Below are 13640 nucleotides of genomic sequence, written 5' to 3'. Positions count from 1 at the left end.
AATGGTGTCTTATCTTCTTTGCATAACTTACATCCTATAACCATGGGGGTGCTAACCGGCTTGCAATATTCTAGTCTGAATTTCTTCAAAGTTTCTCGTAGACATTTAGTTTGGGAGATAAGTACCCCATCTTTTATTTGAGAAAATTGTAATCCTAAGAAAAAGGACAGTTCTCCTATCATGGACATCTCAAACTTTGTTTGCATACAGTTTTCAAATTGATGTCCCAATTGTTCTAGATCATTGCCAAAGATTATGTCATCTACATACACTACCATAATCAATATTTATGTACAGATTTCTATCTGCAGTTCCCCTCTTAAATCTTTGTTCCTAAATATATCTATCCAAACTGTCGTACCAAGCTCTAGGGGCCTGTTTGAGCCCATATAAGGCCTTCTTCAGTTTGCAGACAAATCCTCATTTTTTTGTGAGCATGAACCACTCTGGCTATTCATGTATACTTCTTCTTCCAAATCTCCATTAAGGAAGGTTGACTTCACATCCATCTAATATACCCTTATTCTTTTATGACTGGAAAAAACAAGGAACATTCTGATAGCTTCCAATCTAGCTACCGGTGCAAAGGTTTGTTCAAAATATATCCCCTCTATTTGGGCATACCCTTTACAGACTAGTCATGCCTTGTTCCTTATTACTTGACCTTGCTCATTTAGCTTATTTTTGTAGACCCATTTTGTGCCTATGATGTTTTTCTCTTTAGGTCTTGGAACAAGATCCCAAGTGTCATTCTTCTCGATTTGATCCAGCTCTTCATTCATAGCTCTCACCCAGGACTTATCCTCACTTTCTTGACTGAGATTCTTAGGCTCAAATTGAGATAACAAAGCAAGATTTGCACAATTTGGATTTCCAACAAATTTCCTACTGGTCTGAACACCAAGTCTTTGATCTCCAATAATTTGACTCTTAGGATGTTGTTTCTGTACATACATGGACGGTGTTTTGGGCCTTGGGGTTGTGCTCATTTCTTCGTCTTCATCATTCGACTTTATTTCTTTATGGTCTGAGGACGTGCTGGTTGAACTTTATTCTCCATATGAGTTCATGTTTCCTTTGGTGGACTTATATTTTGGTATTATTTCATCTACTAATATATCAATGCAATCCTCAAATCTCTTTGTCCTTTTATTGTAGCATGTAAATATACCCTCATCAGCACATGAATCAAAATTCCTAGGCTTTTTGTCATTTATTTTGATAACATATTTGTTTCCAAACACCTTGTAGTGTTTCATTGATGCAGGTCTTCCCTTCCACAACTCGTAGGGATTTTTATCACTTTTAGGCCTAAGTTGTGTTTTTTTTATAGATACACGGTTGCTTGTGTTGCTTCTCCCCAAAAGGTGTGAGGTACATATGCTTCATCCATCATAGCTCTTGCCATCTCCTGGATTGTTTTGTTCTTTCTCTCAGCTACTCCATTTTGTTGTGGAGTTATGGCCACAATATATTTCCTCCTTATGTCATGCTCTTCAAATAATTCCTCAAATTCTCTTGAAGTGTATTCTCCTCCTATGTTTGATCTTAAGCATTTGATCTTTAGATCTTTCTCATTCTTTACTTGACCCTTAAAAGTATTGAAATTCTTAAGTGCTTCTGATTTTTATTTCAAGAGAATTATCCATGTGGCTCTAATAAAATCATTAATAAACAACATAAATATAAATCTCCTCTTGGGATTTTTGTTCTGGTTGTGCTATGGATATCTGTGTGAATTAGTTCTAGTGGTCCAGATGAAGAGAACTCCTTTGTCTTGAAATGAGTCCTAGTATACTTACCAAAATGACAATATTTGCATATTGAATTATCAGGCCTTGATATACTTGGAAATCCTCTTATAGCTCCTACCTTGTTGACCTTTATCAGACTGTCAAAATTCATATGACAAAGTCTCTTGTGCCACAGTCGGGTTTGATTTGTCTTTCTCAAATAGAATCTCACTCTTGAGTCATTAAACACTTATAGATTATTGTGAGTTCTGACTGCCTTTCCTACCAACTTTCCTTTCTCTTCATTTTAAATCTCATAGTTCTTGGATTGAAAGGCCATATTATAGCCATTATCACACATCTAGCTCACACTAAGCAACTTATGCTTGAGACCCTCCACATACAACACATTTTGGGCTTTAGTCTTTCAATCAAGACCAATTATTCCCTTACCCTTAATTATTGTTGGGGAATTTTTTATGAAAGTGACATTGTTCCCTTTGTCCTTTTATTTTAGCAACATGAATTTTCTCTTATCCCCAGTCATATGCTTGGAACAACCACTATCCACATACCATTTGTTCTCTTGATTATATGCTGACAAAGAAATCCCACATTCCATGTTATTTCCAGACTCGTGTTTCCAGTTCTTCTTATCCTTCTGAAAGGATGGATACCAAGTATTTTGGAATTTAAGTGGATTCTCAGACCTCCTTCTGCATTCACTCCCCTTGTGCCCAAAATTATTACAATTGAAGCATTCACAACATTCATCGAGGGAGAGAATTATCCGAATGGAAAATGGCATACACCCATGGTATTCATCCACCCATAGTATTCATTCACCCATGGAATTTACCCATGGTATTGTAAGTGGCATCCACCCATGGTATTCATTCACCCATGGAATTTACCCATGATATTGTAAGTGGCATCCACCCATGGTATTATAAGTGGCATCGACCCTTGGTATTGATTCTCCCATGGTATTTATCCACTCATGGAATTTACCCATGGTATTGTAAGTGAAATCCACCCGTATTATTCATTCACCCATGGCATTTAGCCAACCATGGAATTTACCTGTGGTATTGTGACCAAAAAAGGCTATAAATAACAAGTCGCATTTTGTAAAAGGACAGAGTGTCCACCACAATGTAGTCTTTATAGTGATTAACTATTTTAATAACAAAAGTTTCTTTGTGGTTTTATTATTGTGTGTTCTCCTCTTTTCTTCTGGCATTTCAATTTTTCAGATCTTGGGGGCCTCCATCTAAGATCCAAATCAGAGAAGAAATTTCCATTTTTGGAAGGAGAGTTTTGAGATCTATAATGTTGAAACTTATTGTATCTAAAATTTTCATCTCTTTCAACTTTGACTCTTCTACAACGAATAGCCTTATTTCCAAAGATATACATTTATGACAATGACCATAAAATAGATTATAGTACCTAAAGTTGGAACATTCATGAGTATGCTCATGAAGGTACCTCAGTTGTCTTGCTAATTGATTCATTTTTTGTTGGTATGGTTGTTTTGATAATTTGGAACTCTCGTTCCAGTGATGGGTTCCTATCTTACTTGCTACCTTTTTATCTTCATTGATTCTCCCTTGAGGCATATTTGCATAGCTTAAGGGCTCCTCAAAACCTGTAGACCTAAATTTCATCTTTCTTATAGAATATTCATGTGCCTTAGAATATCCTAGACCTATTTTGTTTTATGGAGACCTTTGGTTGTCCAAAATTTGATCTAGCTTTCTTGTCCCTTCTGCAAATTTGTCATTTACACCTTTCTCGGTCTCCACTCTCTCAAGATATGTTCTTAGAGAGACAACTTCTACCTCAAGGCTTTGACAGTTTTCTTCCCATTCATGGATTAAATAATTAAAAAATTATTTTCTTTTAGCTCATTCTAGTTTGACTTTCAAGGACAAAATTTCTTATTTTCATGCATCTGAGATCATATTCTTATTTACCTTGAACAATTCCTCCTTTAGATGCCTATTCTCTTCTTCTAGTTTCTCACATGTATTTTGTTTTTCTTCTAGTTGAAGAGTTAAGATGTCTTTACTCTTAATGGATTCTTCAAGTTTTTCTTTTTGATAGACAAACTCCTCATTGTCTGAACTATACATGACTCCTTCATAATGTTGTAGTTGTTCTTTTAGGTGTATGTTCTTTCTTCTTGCCTTCTTTAACTCATCAAGAGCATTGATGAGTTCTCCCTCAAATTCCACAACTCCTTCTCCTTCAGATTTTGTTGTTTCTTGGAGCCTTCTCCAAATGCCATCAGTAAACATTCATTTGACTCATCGTCTAAGGAGTTTTTACTATTTGATTCTAGAGCTGAGCTATCCTCTTTATTTTAAAGCCCCTTTTTCTTAGAAAGTCTCTTCTTTTGGTGCTTATGAGCCCTACCTCTAAAATTATGATCATCTTCCTCTTTTGTCTTTTCTTTGTAAGGGAATTTGGATGAGTAATGTCTGACTCTTCCATAGTCAAAGCATTTTAAGGGAAGCTTCCCTTTGTACTTTCTTGAGCCACGCTTCACTTTCCTAGAAAAGTGAGCCAACTCCTGATCAGACTTGCAGTTGGATAAATCTTGATGATCTTGGTGCTCCTTAGCCTTCTTGGACACCTTGAATGTTGCCTCCTTTGGTTCAGACTTCTCTTTTCCTACTCTCATCTCATAGGTTTTGAGAGTACCTAGAAGTTGGTCCATTGTGAGACTCTTTAGATCAGACATCTCTTCGATGGAAGAGATTTTGGCATTAAATCTCATAGGTATAGATCTTAAGAACTTTTCTACAATAATATCTTCTTTTATAGCTTCACCAATCCTCTAATCATATTGGTTACTTCATCAACTTTGAGTAAGTACTCTATTATTATTTCTTCTTCACTCATTCTTAAGCTTTCAAACCTCATTCTGAAGGTTTGAAGTTTGGCCTACTTGAATTTCTCATCTCCTTCATGACTCTGATTGTGCTTGACCCAGACTTCCTTAGTAGACTTACAGTGCATAACTTTAACAAGTTCAGATTGACTAAGGCCAAATAAAATGGAATTATTGGCTTTAGCATTGTTTCCATACACCTTCTTACCATCTACATCTATGGGAGGGACATCAGGGACAACATAGTCTACCAAAATCGATCTCCAAACATCTACTCCTAGGGACATAAGATAGGCTTCCATCCTAACTTTCCAAAAGGTGTAGTTTGTCCCATCGAAGACTGGTATCTTTCTTGAGTAAGCATCCTGACTCTCTTGTCTAGACATAATTCCTTATGGATATACCTTTCTATTTTTTAAGTTGTTCCTGAAGGAACCTCGCTCTGATACCAATTGTTGGAATAAGGAATTACTAAGAGCGGAGAGGGGGGTTAATCACTAATAGTGAGGCTCCTAAAACTTCAAGTATAAGTCTTTTAATTCTTTTCACTATTTTCAGTTACTTGTGAGAGAATTCATACACAATACAAATGAACAGAAATATAAGTCATTCACATGTACATACAATCCATCACATGAGTATCATACACATATTGACACAAGTATTTTTACATGGAAACCCAAAGGGAGAAAAGGTCCACCAATCTGTTGGTTGTTATGATGTAGATTAAGCACCTACTTAATTACATCAAATTGTTTTTGAGCACCCACTCACCGGAGGCCCCAACCCCCTTCAGATAGCAAGCCACCACTTTCCAAGAGGAACCAACCCCTTATGAATGTAGGCAACTACCTACTCTAGCCATTGTTCTACTTTTCATACAAATTGAAAATTGAAAATATAGGAAAATGCAGATACGTAGAAATACAAATCTAGTCTACTCCAATACCACTTCCTTTCTTTCAACTCCCCTGTTCTCCTTCAAATTGTTCTTTCTACAACTTAACCAACCCATGTCTCATCCCTATAATACACCATCTCTCAGTGACGCTTAGCTCAGTCACACACCCAGCACACTGCACATTGTAACTCTGAACAATTTTGCATTCCCCCAAAATTGCATAACTACTCTCCATTATTTTGTTCCTTTGTTGCACTGTGATTGATGTTTTCTATGTTGTCTATGTACCTAATAGTGTGCTACAGTATGGTTTGATCTATTGTTGCTCAATCAGGTTGCTTGCACACTTCGGCAACACTCCCCATTCTGTTTTAATTTTTTTTCTCAATCATGAAAACTCATTTAATGTAGAGGATAAACTTATGAGTGATTCCCTATTCTGAGAATCAATTCTTAGTAAAACCATGCACTCCAAAGAGGAATTCCATGCTTACAAACTGATCCCAGTGCACAACTTGTACCTCAAGCATGGATTTATTGTTTCAATTCAATCTCTTATGCACCCAGCCTTCTTTTTCATTTACTTCTTCATGGCGTGCAAGAAAATATCGGGGAATGCTAGTTTCGTTTGAGTCAGGCCCATTAAATTTTCTCTGCAAGTCGAGGTCATCACTGCCTTGTCTATGTTCTCTGTAGTCGCCATTAATACTAGCACCAACTCTAATCCTCTACCACATTTAATGAATTCACCAATAACACAAGAACACCATAAGAAACTAGTTCATGGACATGCATTTCAATGTTGGTCGAGAGGTTGTGAGTCGGCCTAATCTACTTGCTTGTGCGCCCATATTAGTCTCGACCCTTGACTTGCTCGTAGACCCGAAAAGGGACCTTTTCCATTTTTTTGGGTGTGTTCTATTCATTCAATGTCGACAACTGAATACATAGGAAAAAAATCACAAAACAAACCCTTGGTGTAAACTTCAAGGTTATGCCACATCATCATCTTATGGCATGCTGACATCATCCATGCCATGTGGCTCCTTCTATATTGTGACATGTTTCACCTAAATTTGGTATACTAGGCCATCAAAAAATGCCAAAAATTATTGCCAAGTGTCCTCTATACTTCCACATCACATTGACATCATATGCCACACTGCCTGTACTAGATCCCACACAGGTTGGGGGTCAAGAGTCAGGGCTTTTTTCTTCCTGCTTAAACTTTGTTACCCTGCCCGACCTCTGACTGATCTGACTAGACCCAACTCCCGACTTGACGGACTACAGACTTGGATTTGATCCCACACAGGTCAGGGATGAGGGGGGTTAGGGCTTTGTTCTCCTGTTGACTCTATTACATGGCCCGACCTCCAACTAGGCCCAACTCACCTAAGTCCCGACCTTAATTCAAAATCTGCCTAAGTCCTAAGCGAATGAGCTTTTTTGTCTACCAACTTCAACTGACTATAACTCCTGATCTAGAAGGCATTTTATAGAGTCTAGCATACCATTGGAAATATCTTCCAAAGCACTATTTGACTATGCCATAACCAAGAGCATCTGAACTAAACACATGGGGCAGAAATGCCTCCAAAGTTTGGGGCTCCCTGACCATCATAGTCATATTTTTATGGATTCTCCAGTAAGCCAAATATTGTGATGATTCTCTATAGAATACTGCAACAACCATGGGACTCCCCCTAAACAACATGCTCATTAATGCCAACAAGTGTTGCATCTATCCTTAGTGCTAGTTCAGTGACATCAATGCCAACATAGTGAGTGCCATCAACCATCTAGATGTTGCCAATTTTCCAACATACATATCAACAACACACTCAGTCATTGAGTTAATTTATATGTTTGGATGTTAACTTGGTTTGAGGAAAGGGTCTATCCATGCATTCAATATTGAGTCCTCAAATCTCCACATATTGCTTTACATATTGTTCTCTCAAGAAATTCATTTCAAGCATCCTTATCATGTGTATTTTCAAAATCATCTAGAAGCCTCTTTTGGAGTTTTACAAAGTCCATTTTACTGAAATTGGCTTGCTCAAATAGCTTATGCTTGCAATATTTTCATCTATTATGCATTTGAAAAGTCATCATTCAATCTTGTAAAAGCTCATCTTTATGTCTCTTGTATAAGGCATTGAAAGGTTCCTAAGTTTTGCTAATTCAAATTATTTTTTAGCAGCTAGTTGGCCCTTCTTTAAAGTTCCTTTATGAAGGAGGTTACTTGTCAAGACTCGAAAAAGAAATGGGTGATAGGTTTCCTTGTGGGCACTCAACTTAGGCATGTCATTCATTGTCAGGGTATGGAAATCCAACATGGTGGGCCAAATAAATATTGCAAAAAACTATCTTTGCGGTAATTCCCTTTGCACCATCCTATCTTAGAAATTAGGAGGAAAGGAATCACATTCCTAAAAAGTATGGCTTCACCTAAATAGGGAAACTTGTTCAAGACAATGTAACTTCTAAGAATTTTATTAATTCCTTATCGCAAGAGTTCTTTGAAATTGAAGATATAAAGGCTTGGAAAACTATAGTAATATCAGTTTCTACTTATTTTTTGGAGGAATTCCTAATAGCAAAAGCACCTTAGTACCCCCTTCCTTTGACTTGAGCATGGATTGGAACAATATTACCGGGTTTTTGTTGTAAGCCATAATTGTGCTCACAAGTCTTTCTCAAGGAACAAACTAGCAGAGGACATTGCATTAGAGAAATTTTGAGGTAAAAAATAGGCCTCAAAAAAAAATGTACAACAATCAACTTTATAAGAACCAATAGGATTCAAGATGATGATGTCAACCATCAGGGGTGATTCACTATTTTTGGAGTAAAAACTTAAAAAAAAAAAAAAAAACAAAACAAAACAAACAAACTAACTAACTATTTTTTCAGCTTATCTCCCTATGATTTTACTCAAATTTCAAGTGGGAGCACTTGTTGGATAAAGAAATTGATTCCTCATCCGAGTAACCATGTTGCATACTTTCGATGGACCCTGCTACATGACAAATGAGAAATACATGAAAAAACATTATTGTAATCACAATTTTTCATGTATTTCTCATTTTTTGTGTAGCGGAGTCTATCAAAAGTATGAAACATGGGTACTCCTTGGATAAAGAATTAAATTATGCATTCAATGTGTGCTCCCGCTCGAAATGTGAATAAAACCATAGGGAGATAAGTTGAAAATACGAGTTGAAAATATAGTTTTTTATTTTTTCCCTCTAAAATTTGATGATGTAATCTAATCTTATTTTATTATTTCTACTATTATTTTATAATATTCCTTAGGAGACTCATTTTAGACTTCAAAATTTCTCTAATGTTGGTATTTTTGCCTTTTTGCCAGTAATCTACCCATATGAACCATGGTGTTTTAAGCATGATAGACATCATGATAAGACAAACATGCTAGGTGAAGACACTACTTGGTATCTTGCCTCGAGAGAGGAGTATGAAACATCCAAGGTTATGAGGGTGGCATTGATAGTTGGATATGACCCATTCACCCATTGATGTCAATCGCTCACTAGTTGGGATGACACTTTGATTTCAAATAATTTGGGCCTAATAAACACATTAAAGTGAAGATAACCTTAGCATGTATATTTGAATTTGTGGAAACGGTACGGCCAATGATAATATACAAGACAGGAATTATTAGTTCGATCAAGTTTTCGCTGATTCCATGGCTTGGTTATTACTTGTGAATGAGATATTTAATAAAATAAAATATGAAAAAAATATATAATGCATTTTATCCCTTTTAAATCATGGCAAGTTTGTGGAATATCTTTATTCAAATCCAAACTCGTATCACCTGTATAATTTTCAATACATATTACTCCCATTGTTTGATGTTGTGATAAGATTATGGAACATACCACATGTGAATCTCTCATAAAAATCAACTATATATATAATATAAACGAGTTGTCTTTAGTGAGACTTTTTGGAAGCTTTTCCGGTGGGTTTTTCCGGTCTAATTTCTCTAAAATCCCGTAGAAATTTAGTGAAATCACAAGCTTGATGGGTAACCCCTGCACAATCGAAGTGCCTTTGGGGTTTTGAGGGTGCTGAATCCATATATACAATAAAAAAACAGTTTAAATAACACAAATCAAGAATTTCACCTCATTTTTTTCCCGCCAGATCCGAGCATCGGAAAGTCCAAAAAGTCGCACTAAAGACAACTCTTAATATAAATTTCAAATATACACAAGTGTAGACTGAAAGTCTATCCATATTGGTCCTCCAGTTACAAGAATTATTTTGATCGGGTGATCACAGAATGCAAGCCATGCAAGCCTTGCCACTGAGTCGATGTACTTGTTTGTCAAATGTCGGAATGCCCAAACTTGATCACATTATGGCCTTAATTATAGATGATGAAGTGAAGGAAAGTGGTGGCATCGTGGGCTTAGAGATGGGAAGTTCTACCATGAAAATCGCTTCAAGATCGTTGAATCTTGGTATCAAGATAATGTGTTTAGAAGAGGAGAAGAATAAAGATGCAAAAAATATGATAGAAAAGCTAATGTGTTCAGAAGAGGAGAAGAATAAAGATGCCAAAAATAAAAATATGATAGAACGTGAGGATGGAATTAGTATCAACCCAAGTACATTCTCAAAAGTGAAATTGTTTGAAGTTTGAAGAAAACGTCCGATGAATTCCTAACTCAACTAAAATTCCAATAGTTTAATTTGATTCTAGGAATTCTTAGATTTTGATTCAGGATAACGCCCTTCTTGAGTAGTTAATTTTGCAAACACCAAAGGATCTGCGGAAGAAGAGAAGTACTCGTAATTTTAGAAAGAACACCATAGCAAGCATTTATATTGAGGCCCAAGTCCTCGACAAAGCAGAATCTACTTTGAAAGACTTGGAGAAGAAACCAGAAGACTATGATAAGGAATGTGATGAAGAATAATGCTAAATGGTTGTGCATGCGATGAACAATTATAATGATGTCGTAATGAAGAGTTATAAAGAAGCACTGCTATAGAAACTATGTCAAAAGTTGCGCATGCGATGGAGATTATGTCAAAGTGCATGTGACAAAGACTGTGAGAATGACAGTAGTCCAAGCAGACATACCACCGAAAAGTTTCAAGGCAAAAGGTAGTTTGCATTGTGTTGTTGCACTGGAAAATGCATATGCATGGAGCAAGGATGGTAGCGCTCAATTGCTAATTTGAAGCCCGATAAGAATGCCCAACTTCATCACTCTCTTAATTTGTTCACATTTGACATTTCATATCCCTGAAAACCCAGATTACGTTATATATTCCGACGAAACAAGACGTGCAAAATATGATATGTTTGTTGTTTGTGCCATACCTTGCCATGAGGCACTCTAGGACACAGATTTTGGGGAACAACAGCAAATCAAGCACAATGGGCTTTCAAAGAGAAGCCTTTTTTAATATTGTGGATATTACCAAGCAGCAAAATGTGTGTGGGAATAGGCAGTTTCTCCGATCCAATGGATGGCCAGACTCTTGTACGTTTTAAAATCATTTGTTGTGTATGGGGAGCACCAAATATCCAAGTGTAAATAAATATAATGGTTCTCTGTCAACGTACGGAAATTCTATGAAGACAAGATGTATATGTTTTTGTTTTTGAAGTCTTCTCAGTTTTACTTTCCACCATTGGTGAAAGATGGAGCCATGGGACGTAAGCTACAAGTAGATGATTCATAATTCAACCAAATCTTACAAAATGACAATTGTCATTTGCAAGAGTTTAATTATGGTTATGCTAACCCACTACATTCATTTGACAGATTTTTGTGGGACCATAAAAGGAAAGAATTTGTCAAAACCCATGTCAAAAGACATTTGCATGTGAGCAAAATCTTGAATTTTTGGTAGTGATAGACATGATGTCCCATCATTTTTTAAGCATAAGCTAAACTTGACCACTTCTCACAACATGATCAAGTAATGATTTTCAATCACATATTTATGAATTTGATCATGTATGGTATACACTAGTTAAATTTTCTTGGATGGTTGATGTTCTATGAGCTTACAACGGCAACAATTATATCAAATACTCATACCAGGGTTATGTCATCTTGTTAGGTGATGCTAATAGAAGTTATGGCAGTGGTCTAATTGGTCATGATTCAACAAAAAGTTAAACAAGCACAACCTTGACTCCATTCATCATCCAAAAAGACATATAATAAAGATGGAATCATTATAAAAAAATTTAGAATATAATAAATATTGTTTTGTAAATAAATAAATACCAAAGTCACCATGAGGAAGTCAAATATATCATGAGGTAATTGAAAGGTCATGGGAGAAGGTGAAGAATCCCATGACCCTTTTGTATAAGCACATCCTCATACCTCATTTATAGGGGCATTTTGGCACTTGAATCGAGCATACCTGTAGTATTCAAAGCTTAAAGTAATCTTGCTCTTGGTAGCTTGTAGGTTGAGTGATTTTGAGGCTAGGGTTCTTATTTGGAGATGAGATGAACAACCCTCATTCCACTATTGGATTTTGAGAGGCTTGTAGCGCATGTACTTGAATTTATCAGCATTTTAATGAGAAGCTTTTCGATCTTTGCATTGATTCCCATGTGTTTCTTTGTTGGTTGTAATGGCTAACCACTACTCCATGCATGTGTGTGTGTGTATTTATATATTGGGTATATGTTTATGAGTTAATTTGTGGTGTATGTCTGATATGTTTGCTTTTGAATCTTTATTATCTTATTCCATGTTGTTGCTAGGAATTAATTGTGAACTAATTTGCAGTTAGCCTCTATCATTATTTTGTTTGTGAGTCTCAAGATGGTATTAGCTAACTGATTCTTCTTGAGGCATATTGTTCTTATTATTTTGTTGTTGTGTTCTTGTATATTGTTCTGCAAGTTTTTCAAAGGAAGGTTGATTTCACCATATTTCTCTATGCATTTCACTCCTGCTTTCACACTAAACTCTCTTCATTTGACAGCGAAGACTAACACAGACATGATGGTAGTTGGGCCCAGATACCATATGGGGCTTCTATAAATAAACGGTGTTGGGTCTGCTTGGGATTTCACATTGGGGAGACCCCCTAACTGTTAGTGGTGCATTTTTGTCCATCAACATATTGTCATTGATGAATTATTAGATGAATTGCATTGATCAATTTTCTTTACAAATTTGGATCTTCATTCCGAATATAATCAAATCAAATAAGATAAGAAAATATTTCCAAATTAATATTTAGAACACATGAAGGTCATTATAATTTTCCACTATGCCATTTGGATTTACAAATGCACCTTCAACATTTAAAAGCTTGATGAATTCTATTTTAAACCCTTAGAAAATTTGTGTTAGTATTTTTTTACGACATACTAATATACAAAAAATCTTGGGAAGAGCATGTGCAACATGTTGACTTGGTATTAACGCTATTGGAAGAGCAGTAATGATAAGCAAAACCTTCCAGGTGTTCCTTTGGGGTTTAAGAAGTGGAATGTTTGGTTCATATTGTATCCCATGATGGTTTTAAAGTGTATCCTAACAAAATCAAATATATGAGGGAATGGCTAGTCCCCAGGACCTTGAAGAAAGTCATAGGATTCTTAGGATTGACGGGATATTACTATAATTTTGTTAGAATTATGGTCAAATAGGAGCACCTCTAACAAAATTATTGAAGGAAACATTTTCTTGGAATAAATAAGCAACCAAAGGTTTTGAAAAACTTAAAGAGGTTATGTGTAAAACTCCTTTCCTAGAGACACCTAACTTCAAAAAAACGTTCATTGTGGAGTGTTATGCCTTAGGCCATGGCATTGGTGCAATTTTCATGCAAGAAGGAAGCCCCTTTTCCTTTGAAAATATAAAAATTAAAGGAAAGAACTTACTCATACCAATATGAAAAATAAATGAAGCCCATACCTGATAGGAAGACACTTCAAAGTGAAAAAAAACCATGATAGTTTGAAGTACTTCTTGGAAAAATGATAATCATCAGAAGAGAAAAAAAATGGGTTACAAAGATGTTGGGTTGTGACTTTCAAATTCTACAAAAAGGGAAAACAAAATGTTGTGGTAGATGC

At 35.9% G+C, this 13640-nt stretch overlaps 1 pseudogene; it reads left to right on the top strand.

The window, feature by feature from the left end:
* Positions 1 to 9273, top strand: part of LOC149153023 (omega-6 fatty acid desaturase, chloroplastic-like) — a 105624-nt pseudogene extending 96351 nt beyond the window's left edge.
* The last annotated feature ends 4367 nt before the right edge of the window (positions 9274 to 13640 follow it).

The sequence above is a fragment of the Pinus tabuliformis genome, chromosome 9 (assembly GCF_031772625.1).
Source record: "Pinus tabuliformis cultivar Carrire ecotype Pingquan chromosome 9, CPIR1, whole genome shotgun sequence".
Taxonomy (NCBI): Eukaryota; Viridiplantae; Streptophyta; class Pinopsida; order Pinales; family Pinaceae; genus Pinus; species Pinus tabuliformis.
This window is presented reverse-complemented; position numbering and strand designations above follow the sequence as displayed.